We start from the raw sequence: 15,068 nt of genomic DNA, 5'->3' as shown, positions 1-15,068 counted from the left end.
TCCGAGGTCCTTCTCCTCCTTTGTTACTTCCAAATGATGAATCCCCAGTTTATAACAAAAATTCTTGTTTTTAATCCCTAAATGCATGACCTTGCACTTTTCACTATTAAATTTCATCCTATTACTATTTACTGCAGTTTACAAGGTCATCCAGATCTTCCTGTATGATATCCCGGTCCTTCTCTGTATTGGCAATACCTCCCAGCTTTGTGTCATCCGCAATCTTTTTTAGCACATTCCCGCTTTTTGTGCCAAAGTCCGTAATAAAAAGATTAAATAAGATCGGTCCCAAAACCGATCCCTGAGGAACTCCACTAGTAACCTCCTTCCAGCCTGACAGTACACCTTTCAGTGTGACCCATTGTAGTCTCCCCTTTAACCAGTTCCTTATCCACCTTTCAATTTTCATATTGATCCCCATCTTTTCCAATTTAGCTAATAATTCCCCATGTGGAACTGTATCAAATGCCTTACTGAAATCAAGGTAAATTAGATCCACTGCATTTCCTTTGTCTAAAAAATCTGTTACCTTCTCAAAGAGGGAGATAAGGTTGGTTTGACACAATCTACCTTTTGTAAAACCATGTTGTATTTTTTCCCAGTTACCATTGACATCAATGTCCTTAACTACTTTCTCCTTCAAATTTTTTTCCAAGACCTAGCACACTACAGATGTCAAACTAACAAGCCTGTAGTTGCCCGGATCACTTTTTTTTCCTTTCTTAAAAATAGGAACTATGTTGGCAATTCTCCAGTCAAACAGTACAACTCCTGAGTTTACAGATTAATTAAAATTTTTTGCTAATGGGCTTGCAATTTCATGTGCCAGTTACTTTAATATTCTTGGATGAAGATTATCTGGGCTACCCAATTTAGTCCTATTAAACTGTTCAAGTTTGGCTTCTACCTCGGATGTGGTAATATCTACCTCCATATCCTCTTCCCATTTGTCATCCTATCATTATCCCTAAAATCCTCATTAGCCTCATTAAAGACTGAGGCAAAGTATTTGTTTAGATATTTGGCTATGCCTAGATTATCCTTCATCTCCACTCCATCCTCAGTGTTTAACGGTCCCACTTCTTTCTTTGTTTTCTTCTTATTTATATGATTATAGAACATCTGATGAAGTGAGCTGTAGCTCACGAAAGCTTATGCTCAAATAAATTTGTTAGGCTCTAAGGTGCCACAAGTACTCCTTTTCTTTTTGCGAATACAGATTAACATGGCTGCTACTCTGAAACCTGTCTTTTACTATTGGTTTCAATTCCCTTTGCAAGGTCCAGCTCTGCATGGCTTTTGGCCTTTCTCACTTTATCCCTACATGTTCTGACCTCAATAAAGTAGTTTTCCTTGCTAATCCCTCCCATCTTCCACTCCTTGTAGGCTTTCTGGTTTTTCTTAATCACCTCTCTAAGGTACTTGCTCATCCAGCTTGTCACAACTCCTGCCTATGAATTTTTTCCCCTTTCTTGGGATGCAGGCTTGTGATAGTTTCTGCAACTTTGACTTGAAGTAATTCCAGGCCTCCTCCGCCTTTAGATCCACAAGTTCTTCAGTCCAATCCACTTCCCTAACTAATTTCCTTAATTTTTTAAAGTTAGCTTTTTTGAAATCAAAAACCCAAATCACAGATCTATTTTTGTTTATCTTACGATTTAGTTTGAACTGAATTAGCTCGTGATTGCTTGAACCAAGGTTGTCCCCTACAACCATTTCTTCTATGAGGTCCTCACTACTCACCAAAACCAAATCTAAAATGGCATCCCCTCTTGATGGTTCATCAACTACTTGGTGAGGGAATCCATCAGCTATCACATCAAGGAGAATCTGAGCCCTATTATTATTATTAGCACTTGTCCTCCAGTCTATATCTGGGAAGTTAAAGTCTCCTGTGATCACACAATTACCATTAGTATTTACTTCATTAAAAACATTAAAGAGGTCTCTATCCATATCCAGATCGGATCCCGGCGGTCTATAGCACACCCCAAGCACTATCCCAGGGGAGGCTCTAGTAGCTTTCTTCCCCAATGTGATTTTTTCCCAGACAGACTCTGTCTTATCCATTCCATCATTTCTTATTTCTTTACAGTCTACATCATCAGTGATATACAATGCTACTCCACCACCTTTGGCTTTATTTCTGTCTTTCCTAAACAGTACATACCCTTCAGTACCTGTACTCCAATCATGACTACTCTTCCACCATGTTTTTGTTATTCCTATAATATCTGGTTTCACTTCATGCACCAGGAGTTCTAGTTCCTCCATTTTGTTACCTAAGCTCCTCGCATTAGTGTACAAACATCTTAATTTTTGCTGTTTGGCCTCGCTCACATTCTTTACCCGATTAGGCACAGATATTCTACCGCCAGTGTCTCCTATTTGACTGGTATCTACACTGCCCTTCCTCCTTATGTCCATTCTCCTACCCATGGCTGTATCCTTTCTTACTTCGTTTTTTTCCCTCTCAATGTTAAAATCTGGCATGGAGATTGCCTCAACATCTCCCAACCATCTCCCCCAGATTCCTAATTTAAAGCTCTCTCGATCAGTTGTGCCATCCTCCATTCTAGAAGTCTATTTCCCTCCTTACTCAGGTGAAGTCCAGCCCGAGAGAACAGTCCTCTGTCCATGAATGCTTCCCAGTGGCCACACATCCCAAAGCCCTCCTTATAGCACCAGTGCTTGAGCCATCTGTTGAGCATCATAATCTTGTCACACCTTTGTTGCCCTTCTCTAGGAACAGGCAGAATCCCACTGAAGATCACCTGAGCCTCGATTTCCTTAAGCATCTTCCCCAGCCTGGCATAGTCTCCCTTGATATGTTCCAGCGAGAATCTAACCATATCATTTGTTCCCACATGAAGGACAATCAGTGGATTCTTTCCCGCTCCCGTTAGGATCCTCTTCAGCCTCAGGTCCACATCCCGTATCTTAGCACCCAGCAGACAGCACACCCTTCTGTTCTCTGAATCAGCTTTTGTTACAGGCATGTCTATTCTTCTCAGTAAGGAGTCCCCAATCATGTAGACCTGCCTTTTCCTGGTGATGGTGCATTCTCCAGTCTATCCCCTGTTCCCTCTGGCCACAAGTCCTCTCGATTCCTATTGTCCCTTGCAATCCTCTGCAATCCATCCTGTATCCTCCTGGGGCTCATATTTGGGGTTGTTATCTCCATTAACTCTTGCCCTCATCATATGGGACTAGCTGCTCTTCTCTTCTTCCTTGCCCTCTCACTTTCAGTGACCATCTGCTGTGCCCGTTCTTCATTTTCCAACTCCACAAACCTGTTCCTGAGATCTGTTTCTTCTTCACTAGCCCATCTTTTCCTCTGCCTGGTTCTCTTAGTCACATGCTTCCACTATCCACTTTCCTTACCCACAGTATCCCCTCAGAGTTCTTCGGTCCTGCTTCCATCTGCAATTCTGAGCTTTTCCCTTCAGCCTCCTCATGTCTTTGCTCCATCATCTGCTTGAATCCCCTCTAAACTCGACCAGAGTTTCCACCTGCATCTCCAATCCTCGGATCTTTTCTTCCATCAGCTCTATCAGGCGGCACTTCATGCAGATGAAACTCTTTTCAGGTACCCCCTCCAGGATCATGTACATGCCACAGCTTCTACATCCAGTCATCTTCATTGTGTCTTCCACTACTCGGGTCACTACCACTGCTGCCTCTGGATCTGTCATGGCCTTCTCACCTAAGTCCTGTTAGTCCGGGAAACACAAACCAAACCAAAACACCACCACCCGCAGAAAAAAAAATCCCCAACGAGCACCAAAACACTGCCAGACCACCACACTCCCTTCACTAGCCTGACTGTTCCTTTGCCTGGCTCTCTTAGTCTTCCCCCCAAACTCCCCTTACAAACTCCCACTCAAACTCCCCTGTTTACTCATGAGACTGCCACCACATCAGATCATAGGACCGCTTTCTTCACTCATCTCCTGGGAAAGTCCCATTTGGTGTATGAGAATGATTCAGGCAATTGGATTCTTTGACATTCTGTGACAAAGACCACAGGGTTAGCTTAATAAAAGAATGCCACTTGTAGGTAGATTTAAGCTGTTGGATTTTCCAAGTCACCAATATCACATGACTGTGGCTTAAAGCTAGTTGAAAATTTTTGAAATGTTGTCAGATGTGTTTGACACAACTGTTTGCTGTCTTTCAACCAGCTAGTCCTATGGTCAATTTTTTTTAAAATCTTTGAATTGTAGACAAAAAATGTTTGCAAAAATCAATGCTTCCATATTATTTTATTGAGCTCTGAGGTTATAGTCCTTTTTTTAAAAAAAAAGTCTGTTCACTTCCATTTGGAATAATGCTGAAAATGGAGCTTGTGTAAATGAGTCTTAATTTGCACAAAAGGAGGTAACTTTTCTTTTCTCACCACCAAGTACTGTAGTTGATTAGCTACATCCCTTTGTCCAGTATGAATAGCTGTTGATCATCCATATGTGGATTGGATATCTTTAGAAAGAATAAGGGAAACATTTTTCCACTCACCGGACTGCTAGCTCTCAGCTGTCACCTCATAACTATAAATAATAGCTTTGGAGCTAGGTATATTTCAGACACAGGCACAGAAGGAGAGAGAAAATAGAGTCATTTCCCCTCTTCCTTCCTCCCCCGCCCCATATCACTGGCCTACTATTGTTCCTCTGTGGTCAGTGCAGGACGTACAAGTTGTGTTTGAGATTCCATAAGAACGTGTTTTGTTTTTGTGCTAGGCCAGCATCATGTGCTGTTCAACTGATTAGAGGGACAGTAATGATGACTAGCAGCTTGCTGGGGAAAGAGAGAAGACAAGGCTTTTCATAATTAATAAACAGACTAAACTAAAACACAAAATCCTACCGATACTTAAAAAACAATTATTTACCTATCTCAGATGTGGTTTGCCACAGTAAAGGTGAAAATGGAAATGCGAAAGCATGTTGGAAGGTTTGATTACATCCAAAATCTATAACAAACATTGAGAACATTTTAACCGGAAAGTGAACTTTAGCCGCTTTGTGAGTCTCTTAGATGTTAACACATCTATTGCAGAAATACTGTATTGCTGTGCCTTTTCCTCAGTGCATTTGCAGGAAATGCCGACAGTAACAGTCTCCAGTCTAAAACATAAAAGGGTCTCATGGCAAAAGAAGCAGCATGTGTAACTATTTTTTTAAGCTACTGTTTTTCTTCTTTCCCTCTTTTAATACATTTGAATAAAGAAATTAGTTTTGTTTTTCTTCAAGATCACTTTTTGACGTACAATTTTTCTGGCTGATAGTCCCTGAGCCCCAAGGCATCACTGGAGCACAGCACTCTGGTCATGGGCCCTCTGCTCATGCACATGGGGTGGCATAAAGCTGACTATGCCACCCAGGGATTCCACTGCTTTGGAGAAGGTAATTGTGGAAAGTAGTGCCTGACTGACTGTTCAAGTTCACTGAAATATATAGGCAACAAAGCAATAAAATTGGAGGCATTTTTACTATAAGCTCCAAATCTGTCATTTAGCTGCATAAGAACAGCATCTTTAAATGGAAGAAATAGTCAAAGTCATTAGTGACTTTATGGCTGCAACTGCGAGTGCCACTTCTATGGTATATTGGGTTTTTTTTTCATTCACGTAAATTAGGAGCAAGTTGTAAAAGTTGTATATAAAACTGAAATGTCTTCATTTAAAAATGGAAAAAACAAATTTCTCCTATCCATCTAGGAGCTCAAGGTCATAGAAGTAGTAATATTGTTGTTGTGTTCTGAATCTGAATCAGTGAAAATTAACATTTTGGTATTATTCCCAGCTAAATTAAGATGATTTGGTGATGAGAAGAAATGTACGTTCTACTGTTAAAGTGATTTCCTACCAGCTCATAGTTATGATAAGATGGAGTATTCAGGCATAGAGGAACTAGATGTTTATAACAACATGCATAATCATTGGTTGAAAACTTCTGAATGATTTTGTAATATGCTGTGTGTTTTTTATAAATATAACAAACAATTTTCAATGGTAAATATTTATTAGCTGATTTGAATTGATTCTTGTATTTCCACCTGAAGACTTTCGTAAATAGAAAGATATTTAAATTGCTCATGCGCTCCTATATGTTGTATCTTCTTTTTTGTTTTGTATTCATATTTTTCTTCTTTTCCTTTTTCCTTAAGAGAATTGTTTGAACAAAATATAAACAAAATGGTTAAATATAAATTTCAGTAGCAAAGGGCCAATGGTATCTATGTATATTACAGGTTTCAGAGTAGCAGCCGTGTTAGTCTGTATTCGCAAAAAGAAAAGGAGTACTTGTGGCACCTTAGAGACTAACAAATTTATTAGAGCATAAGCTTTCGTGAGCTACAGCTCACTTCATCGGATGCATTTGGTGGAAAAAACAGAGGAGAGATTTATATATACACACACACACACACACAGAGAACATGAAACAATGGGTTTATCATACACACTGTAAGGAGAGTGATCACTTAAGATAAGCCATCACCAACAGCAGGGGGGGGAAGGAGGAAAACCTTTCATGGTGACAAGCAGGTAGGCTAATTCCAGCAGTTAACAAGAATATCAGAGGAACAGTGGGGGGTGGGGTGGGAGGGAGAAATACCATGGGGAAATAGTTTTACTTTGTGTAATGACTCATCCATTCCCAGTCTCTATTCAAGCCTAAGTTAATTGTATCCAGTTTGCAAATTAATTCCAATTCAGCAGTCTCTCGTTGGAGTCTGTTTTTGAAGCTTTTTTGTTGAAGTATAGCCACTCTTAGGTCTGTGATCGAGTGACCAGAGAGATTGAAGTGTTCTCCAACTGGTTTTTGAATGTTATAATTCTTGACGTCTGATTTGTGTCCATTCATTCTTTTACGTAGAGACTGTCCAGTTTGGCCAATGTACATGGCAGAGGGGCATTGCTGGCACATGATGGCATATATCACATTGGTAGATGCACAGGTGAACGAGCCTCTGATAGTGTGGCTGATGTGATTAGGCCCTATGATGGTATCCCCTGAATAGATATGTGGACAGAGTTGGCAACGGGCTTTGTTGCAAGGATAGGTTCCTGGGTTAGTGGTTCTGTTGTGTGGTGTGTGGTTGCTGGTGAGTATTTGCTTCAGATTGGGGGGCTGTCTGTAAGCAAGGACTGGTCTGTCTCCCAAGATCTGAGAGAGCGATGGCTCGTCCTTCAGGATAGGTTGTAGATCCTTGATGATGCGTTGGAGGGGTTTTAGTTGGGGGCTGAAGGTGATGGCTAGTGGCGTTCTGTTGTTTTCTTTGTTGGGCCTGTCCTGTAGTAGGTGACTTCTGGGTACTCTTCTGGCTCTGTCAATCTGTTTCTTCACTTCAGCAGGTGGGTACTGTAGTTGTAGGAATGCATGATAGAGATCTTGTAGGTGTTTGTCTCTGTCTGAGGGGTTGGAGCAAATGCGGTTATATCGTAACGCTTGGCTGTAGACAATGGATCGAGTGGTATGATCTGGATGAAAGCTAGAGGCATGTAGGTAGGAATAGCGGTCAGTAGGTTTCCGATATAGGGTGGTGTTTATGTGACCATCGCTTATTAGCACCGTAGTGTCCAGGAAGTGGATCTCTTGTGTGGACTGGTCCAGGCTGAGGTTGATGGTGGGATGGAAATTGTTGAAATCATGGTGGAATGCGTTGAAATCATGGTGGAATGCAACACTGGAATGCGTTACCTAGGGAGGTGGTAGAATCTCCTTCCTTAGAGGTTTTTAAGGTCAGGCTTGACAAAGCCCTGGCTGGGATGATTTAACTGGGACTTGGTCCTGCTTTGAGCAGGGGGTTGGACTAGATGACCTTCTGGGGTCCCTTCCAACCCTGATATTCTATGATTCTATGATTCTATGGTGGAATTCCTCAAGAGCTTCTTTTCCATGGGTCCAGATGATGAAGATGTCATCAATGTAGCGCCTCTGACCAACATATTAACCCACAGAGACCTTCCTGCCAACACTACAAAAAGAAGGATTCTAGGTGGACTCCTCCTGAAGGTCGAAACAGCAGCCTGGATTTCTACATAGACTGCTTCCGCCGACGTGCACGAGCTGAAATTGTGGAAAAGCAGCATCGCTTACCCCATAACCTCAGCCATGCAGAACACAGTGCCATCCACAGCCTCAGAAACAACTCTGACATCATAATCAAAAAGGCTGACAAAGGAGGTGCTGTCGTCATCATGAATAGGTCGGAGTATGAACAAGAGGCTACTAGGCAGCTCTCCAACACCACTTTCTACAAGCCATTACCCTCTGATCCCACTGAGAGTTACCAAAAGAAACTACAGCATTTGCTCAAGAAACTCCCTGAAAAAGCACAAGAACAAATCCGCACAGACACACCCCTGGAGCCAGGACCTGGGGTATTCTATCTGCTACCCAAGATCCATAAACCTGGAAATCCTGGATGCCCCATCATCTCAGGCATTGGCACCCTGACAGCAGGATTGTCTGGCTATGTAGACTCCCTCCTCAGGCCCTTCGTTACCAGCACTCCCAGCTATCTTCGAGACACCACCGATTTCCTGAGGAAACTACAGTCCATTGGTGATCTTCCTAAAAACACCATCCTAGCCACTATGGATGTAGAAGCCCTCTACACCAACATTCCACACAAAGATGGACTACAAGCCGTCAGGAACAGTATCCCCGATACTGTCACGGCTAACCTGGTGGCTGAACTTTGTGACTTTGTCCTGACCCATAACTATTTCACATTTGGTGACAATGTATACCTTCAAATCAGCGGCACTGCGATGGGTACCCGCATGGCCCCACAGTATGCCAACATTTTTATGGCTGACTTAGAACAACGCTTCCTCAGCTCTCGTTCCCTAATGCCCCTACTCTACTTGCGCTACATTGATGACATCTTCATCATCTGGACCCATGGAAAAGAAGCTCTTGAGGAATTCCACCATGATTTCAACAATTTCCATCCCACCATCAACCTCAGCCTGGACCAGTCCACACAAGAGATCCACTTCCTGGACACTACGGTGCTAATAAGCGATGGTCACATAAACACCACCCTATATCGGAAACCTACTGACCGCTATTCCTACCTACATGCCTCTAGCTTTCATCCAGATCATACCACTCGATCCATTGTCTACAGCCAAACGCTACGATATAACCGCATTTGCTCCAACCCCTCAGACAGAGACAAACACCTACAAGATCTCTATCATGCATTCCTACAACTACAGTACCCACCTGCTGAAGTGAAGAAACAGATTGACAGAGCCAGAAGAGTACCCAGAAGTCACCTACTACAGGACAGGCCCAACAAAGAAAACAACAGAACGCCACTAGCCATCACCTTCAGCCCCCAACTAAAACCCCTCCAACGCATCATCAAGGATCTACAACCTATCCTGAAGGACGAGCCATCGCTCTCTCAGATCTTGGGAGACAGACCAGTCCTTGCTTACAGACAGCCCCCCAATCTGAAGCAAATACTCACCAGCAACCACACACCACACAACAGAACCACTAACCCAGGAACCTATCCTTGCAACAAAGCCCGTTGCCAACTCTGTCCACATATCTATTCAGGGGATACCATCATAGGGCCTAATCACATCAGCCACACTATCAGAGGCTCGTTCACCTGTGCATCTACCAATGTGATATATGCCATCATGTGCCAGCAATGCCCCTCTGCCATGTACATTGGCCAAACTGGACAGTCTCTACGTAAAAGAATGAATGGACACAAATCAGACGTCAAGAATTATAACATTCAAAAACCAGTTGGAGAACACTTCAATCTCTCTGGTCACTCGATCACAGACCTAAGAGTGGCTATACTTCAACAAAAAAGCTTCAAAAACAGACTCCAACGAGAGACTGCTGAATTGGAATTAATTTGCAAACTGGATACAATTAACTTAGGCTTGAATAGAGACTGGGAATGGATGAGTCATTACACAAAGTAAAACTATTTCCCCATGGTATTTCTCCCTCCCACCCCACCCCCCACTGTTCCTCTGATATTCTTGTTAACTGCTGGAATTAGCCTACCTGCTTGTCACCATGAAAGGTTTTCCTCCTTCCCCCCCCTGCTGTTGGTGATGGCTTATCTTAAGTGATCACTCTCCTTACAGTGTGTATGATAAACCCATTGTTTCATGTTCTCTGTGTGTGTATATATAAATCTCTCCTCTGTTTTTTCCACCAAATGCATCCGATGAAGTGAGCTGTAGCTCACGAAAGCTTATGCTCTAATAAATTTGTTAGTCTCTAAGGTGCCACAAGTACTCCTTTTCTTTTTATGTATATTACAGTAAGATCATAGAAGCTTAGGTCTGGTCCTTTGTCTATAACTGAGATCCACTTGGAAGGATTTGGGAAGCTAAGAGGTTGCAGGGTTAGCTTGGCATCAAATATCAAGACAACAAAGCCCTGATCCAGCAGGACATCCTTATTTAACAAAACACTTAAGCACATATTGATCTCTGGGCATGTGTTAAGTTCCATTGACATCAATGGGACTTAAGTAGATAGAATCATAGAAGTGTAGGACTGGAAGGGACCTCGAGAGGTCTTCAAGTCCAGTCCCCTGCACTCGAGGCAGGACTAAATATTATCAGATTCTAGACCATCTTTACATTAAGCACATACTTAAGTGTTTTGCTGAATGGGGAGGGTATTAAGTGCCTACTTAAATGCCTGGCTGAATTGGGGCCTGATCTCTCTTTGATACCACTGACCTGCTCCAATTGCAAAACTTCACTCACTACTCTGTCACTCATATTGGCATGAAATTCTGGTTTCTTCCTCCATAGCATTTCCTTTTCACTCTGCTAGCCAGATCTATCACATGGTCCCGATTATCACTCACACATGGTCTTCGTTAGCACTTCATTGCTCCACATTACAAAGTCTAATACCCAGTTGGTTAATTTAATGCTTTCAATGAAAGTGCTTATCTATTTATTGTTTTCTGCAACTTTGGAGTCCACTTATTGGGAAAGTGATGCCAGTAAAACAAATGTTCAAGATGCTGTTCACAGTTCAAATTATTTTGAGATTCAGTACTTTCACAATGACTCTGTCATATTGATTGCATGTACTTTTGCTGCATTATTACAATATTATGCAGTGAACCTTTCTGAGTGATACTACTAATGATCAGCTTTTCCATTATAAAACACTATTTTAGAATTTGGAACTCAACAGTGCGGGGGAAGATCATTCCTATATTAAATCTAGACAGAAGCCTTCAACCTAGGAATATGTTTGTATCCTATATTGAGATGGAAATCAGTTGAGTTGTTTTCATTTTGATGGGGGAGGAAATTTTTCTTTTCTGGTTTCAATGTTTTTTCTCCTTTAGTGCAAACGGCACTGCTTCTTTTAAAACGTCTGACAATTACTCAGGGCCAAATTCTGCCCTTGGATGTACATGATCAGTTCCCAATGACTTCACTTGGAGCTCTGTTTGTCAGTCTGAGTGTGGAAGTTTGCCTTTATTTCCTAAAGCCATTTTAATACAGGCACAAAATATTTACAAATGACAGTACATCTTTTTCTCCTCAATATTTTATTGAAGCTTGGGACCCAATCCCTTTATTCTTAGGGCTAAATCTTTTTTCCTTAACTGTATAATGTCTAATGAAAAGAAAAAGAAAATAGAATCTCTCTTTGTGTAATTGAAATAATTTTAAATATATAATGAAAAGCAAGGAATTATCAGTTAAATCTGAAACATAACATTGTCTGTTTCCCACATTCTTTAGCCAAAGTGCAACAGACTGTTAAATCATTCTTGATGTGTTTTGTTATATTGAGGTATTCATAGATTTTTAAGGCCAGGAGGGACCATTATGATCCTCTAACCCGATCTCCTGCATAACAACACAGGGCATCAAGCCTTACTCAATAATCTTTGCATCAAGCCTATAATTTCTGTTTGAACTATGACATATTTTTTACAAAGACATCAAGTCCCAGTGTAAAGACTTCAAGTGATAGAGAATCCACCATGACCCTTGTAAAATTATTCCAATGGCTAAGTACCTTCACTTAAAAAATTTCAACTTATTTCTAGCCTGAATTTGTCTGGCTTCAACTTCCAAATGTCGGATCTTGTTACACCTTCTTCTGCTAGATGAAAGAGCCTTCTGCTATCAGAAATCTCTTCTCTATTATACAATATATGGTGCATTTAGACAAAGAGAGGAGCCAGTAGCTGAAATGGAAAATAAATAAGAATGGGAGGATAGATAACCTGAAGAAGGCTACAAACATAAGGAAATGGCACTGACCTGCTGTCTGCTTGGGCTTGAAGGGATCAGAGTGGGACCTAAGATTCATTGTTTGGAAGCTTGTTCATCTGAGGGGCTGAGGCCCTGAGGTGGTCTTAATTTTGTGGAGTTTTTATGCTGCACAATGTAAACTAAAAATTAAGTCAAATAAATGCATGGGGAAAATGTGACATTCTTAGGGCCTGTCTATACTGTGGTGCCACAGGCTATGGGGGTGTGAATTGCAGAGCACACCAAAATGTTGCACACTAACTCTCCCATGTGAACACTGCTGACATGAACAAAAAGGTACCTAGTTAGCATTAACATAGTCCTCTTTCAAACAAGAAATATCTTAACACAAACAAAGTAGTTTTAATTTGCTCCAGCAGGGTGCACATGGGCCAGTTAGAACACTACTTTTTGGTGTACTCTGCAATTTACACCCCCATAGTCCTCACTGCGCCACAGTGTAGACAAAGACCATGTCTACACCACAGACTTATGTCAACTCAAGTTACATTGGCATATATCCACCACAGTCATTTCATCACTTGTGCATGAGCATACTTGGCTCTTTGTGTCAGCGGTGTACATATCAAGAGTGCTTGTATTGATGCAGAGTGCAGTGCACCATGGGTAGGCATCCCACTGTGCAATTCACCACAATCCAACACTCTGACATTTGGGAAGTTTTGAAAATGCATAATGGGGCCAAAACAAGTTGTGCAGGGGTGACTGGGAGCATGGGGTCATCATCCCAGTTTGCAACTGTCTCCATACCATGGTATCTGTGTCCCATAATTTTCACACCTTTTTTTCAGAAGCTTGCAGACCACCATCTCCGACAAAAGCATGGATCCTACACAGCTCTGCACTATTGTCATGAGGTTTGGAAACACAGGCCGCAAGATCCTGGAGTATTTCCAGAGAGACAAGAAGAACCAAATGAGAGGGGAACATGAGGATTCCTTGGAAGCCAGGTTGCTGTGGGACATAGCAAGAACCAATCCAACATTGTTGGTGGCTTTCATGGAGCAACTGGAGATGGTGGAGCTGTTTTGTGCCCAAGAAACAAGCACTGACTGGTGGGATCTCATCAAAATGCAGGTTTGGGATGATAAGCAGTGGCTGCAGAACTTTCAGATGTGAAAGACCACATTCCAATTGTGAGACACAAAGATGAACATGATTTCATAGAATCATAGAATCATAGAATATCAGGGTTGGAAGGGACCCCAGAAGGTCATCTAGTCCAACCCCCTGCTCAAAGCAGGACCAAGTCCCAGTTAAATCATCCCAGCCAGGGCTTTGTCAAGCCTGACCTTAAAAACCTCTAAGGAAGGAGATTCTACCACCTCCCTAGGTAACGCATTCCAGTGTTTCACCACCCTCTTAGTGAAAAAGTTTTTCCTAATATCCAATCTAAACCTCCCCCATTGCAACTTGAGACCATTACTCCTCGTTCTGTCATCTGCTACCATTGAGAACAGTCTAGAGCCATCCTCTTTGAAACCCCCTTTCAGGTAGTTGAAAGCAGCTATCAAATCCCCCCTCATTCTTCTCTTCTGCAGACTAAACAATCCCAGCTCCCTCAGCCTCTCCTCATAAGTCATGTGCTCTAGACCCCTAATCATTTTCGTTGCCCTTCGTTGTACTCTTTCCAATTTATCCACATCCTTCCTGTAGTGTGGGGCCCAAAACTGGACACAGTACTCCAGATGAGGCCTCACCAGTGTCGAATAGAGGGGAACGATCACGTCCCTCGATCTGCTCGCTATGCCCCTACTTATACATCCCAAAATGCCATTGGCCTTCTTGGCAACAAGGGCACACTGCTGACTCATATCCAGCTTCTCGTCCACTGTCACCCCTAGGTCCTTTTCCGCAGAAAAATTTGTTGGGGAAGGGTCAACATAGTTTTTGTAAAGGGAAATCATGCCTCACCAATCTACTAGAATTCTTTGAGGGGGTCAACAAGCATGTGGACAAGGGGGATCCGGTGGATATAGTGTACTTAGATTTTCAAAAAGCCCTTGACAAGGTCCCTCACCAAAGGCTCTTAAGTAAAGTAAGCTGTCATGGGATAAGAGGGAAGGTCCTCTCATGGATTGATAAGTGATTAAAAGATAGGAAACAAAGCATAGGAATAAATGGTCAGTTTTCAGAATGGAGAGAGGTAAATAGAGATGCCCCCCCATGGGTCTGTCCTGGGACCAGTCCTATTCAACATATTCATAAATGATCTGGAAAAAGGGGTAAACAGTGAAGTGGCAAAATTTGCAGATGATACAAAACTACTCAAGGTGCTTAAGTTCAAAGCTGTCTGAAGAGTTACAAAGAGAACTCATAAAACTGGGTGACTGGGCAACAAAATGGCAGATGAAATTCAATGTTGACAAATGCAAAGTAATGCACATTGGAAAACATAATCCTACTTATACATGTAAAATGATGGGATCTAAATTAACTGTTCCCACTCAAGAAAGAGATCTTGGCCTCATTGTGGATAGTTCTCTGAAAACATCCACTCAATGTGCAGCGGCAGTCAAAAAACCAAACAGCATGTTGGGAATCATTAAGAAAGGTATAGATAATAAGACAGAAAATATCATATTTCCCCTATATAAATCCATGGTACACCCGCATCTTGAATACTGCTTGCAGATGTTGTCGCCTCATCTCAAAAAAGATATATTGGAATTGGAAAGATTCAGAAAAGGGCAACAAAAATGATTAGGGGTATGGAACAGCTTCCATATGAGGAGAGATTAATAAGATTGGGACTTTTCAG

The sequence above is a fragment of the Dermochelys coriacea genome, chromosome 3 (assembly GCF_009764565.3).
Source record: "Dermochelys coriacea isolate rDerCor1 chromosome 3, rDerCor1.pri.v4, whole genome shotgun sequence".
Classification (NCBI taxonomy): domain Eukaryota; kingdom Metazoa; phylum Chordata; order Testudines; family Dermochelyidae; genus Dermochelys; species Dermochelys coriacea.
The sequence above is the reverse complement of the archived record's forward strand: the minus strand, read 5'-3'. Positions refer to the sequence as shown.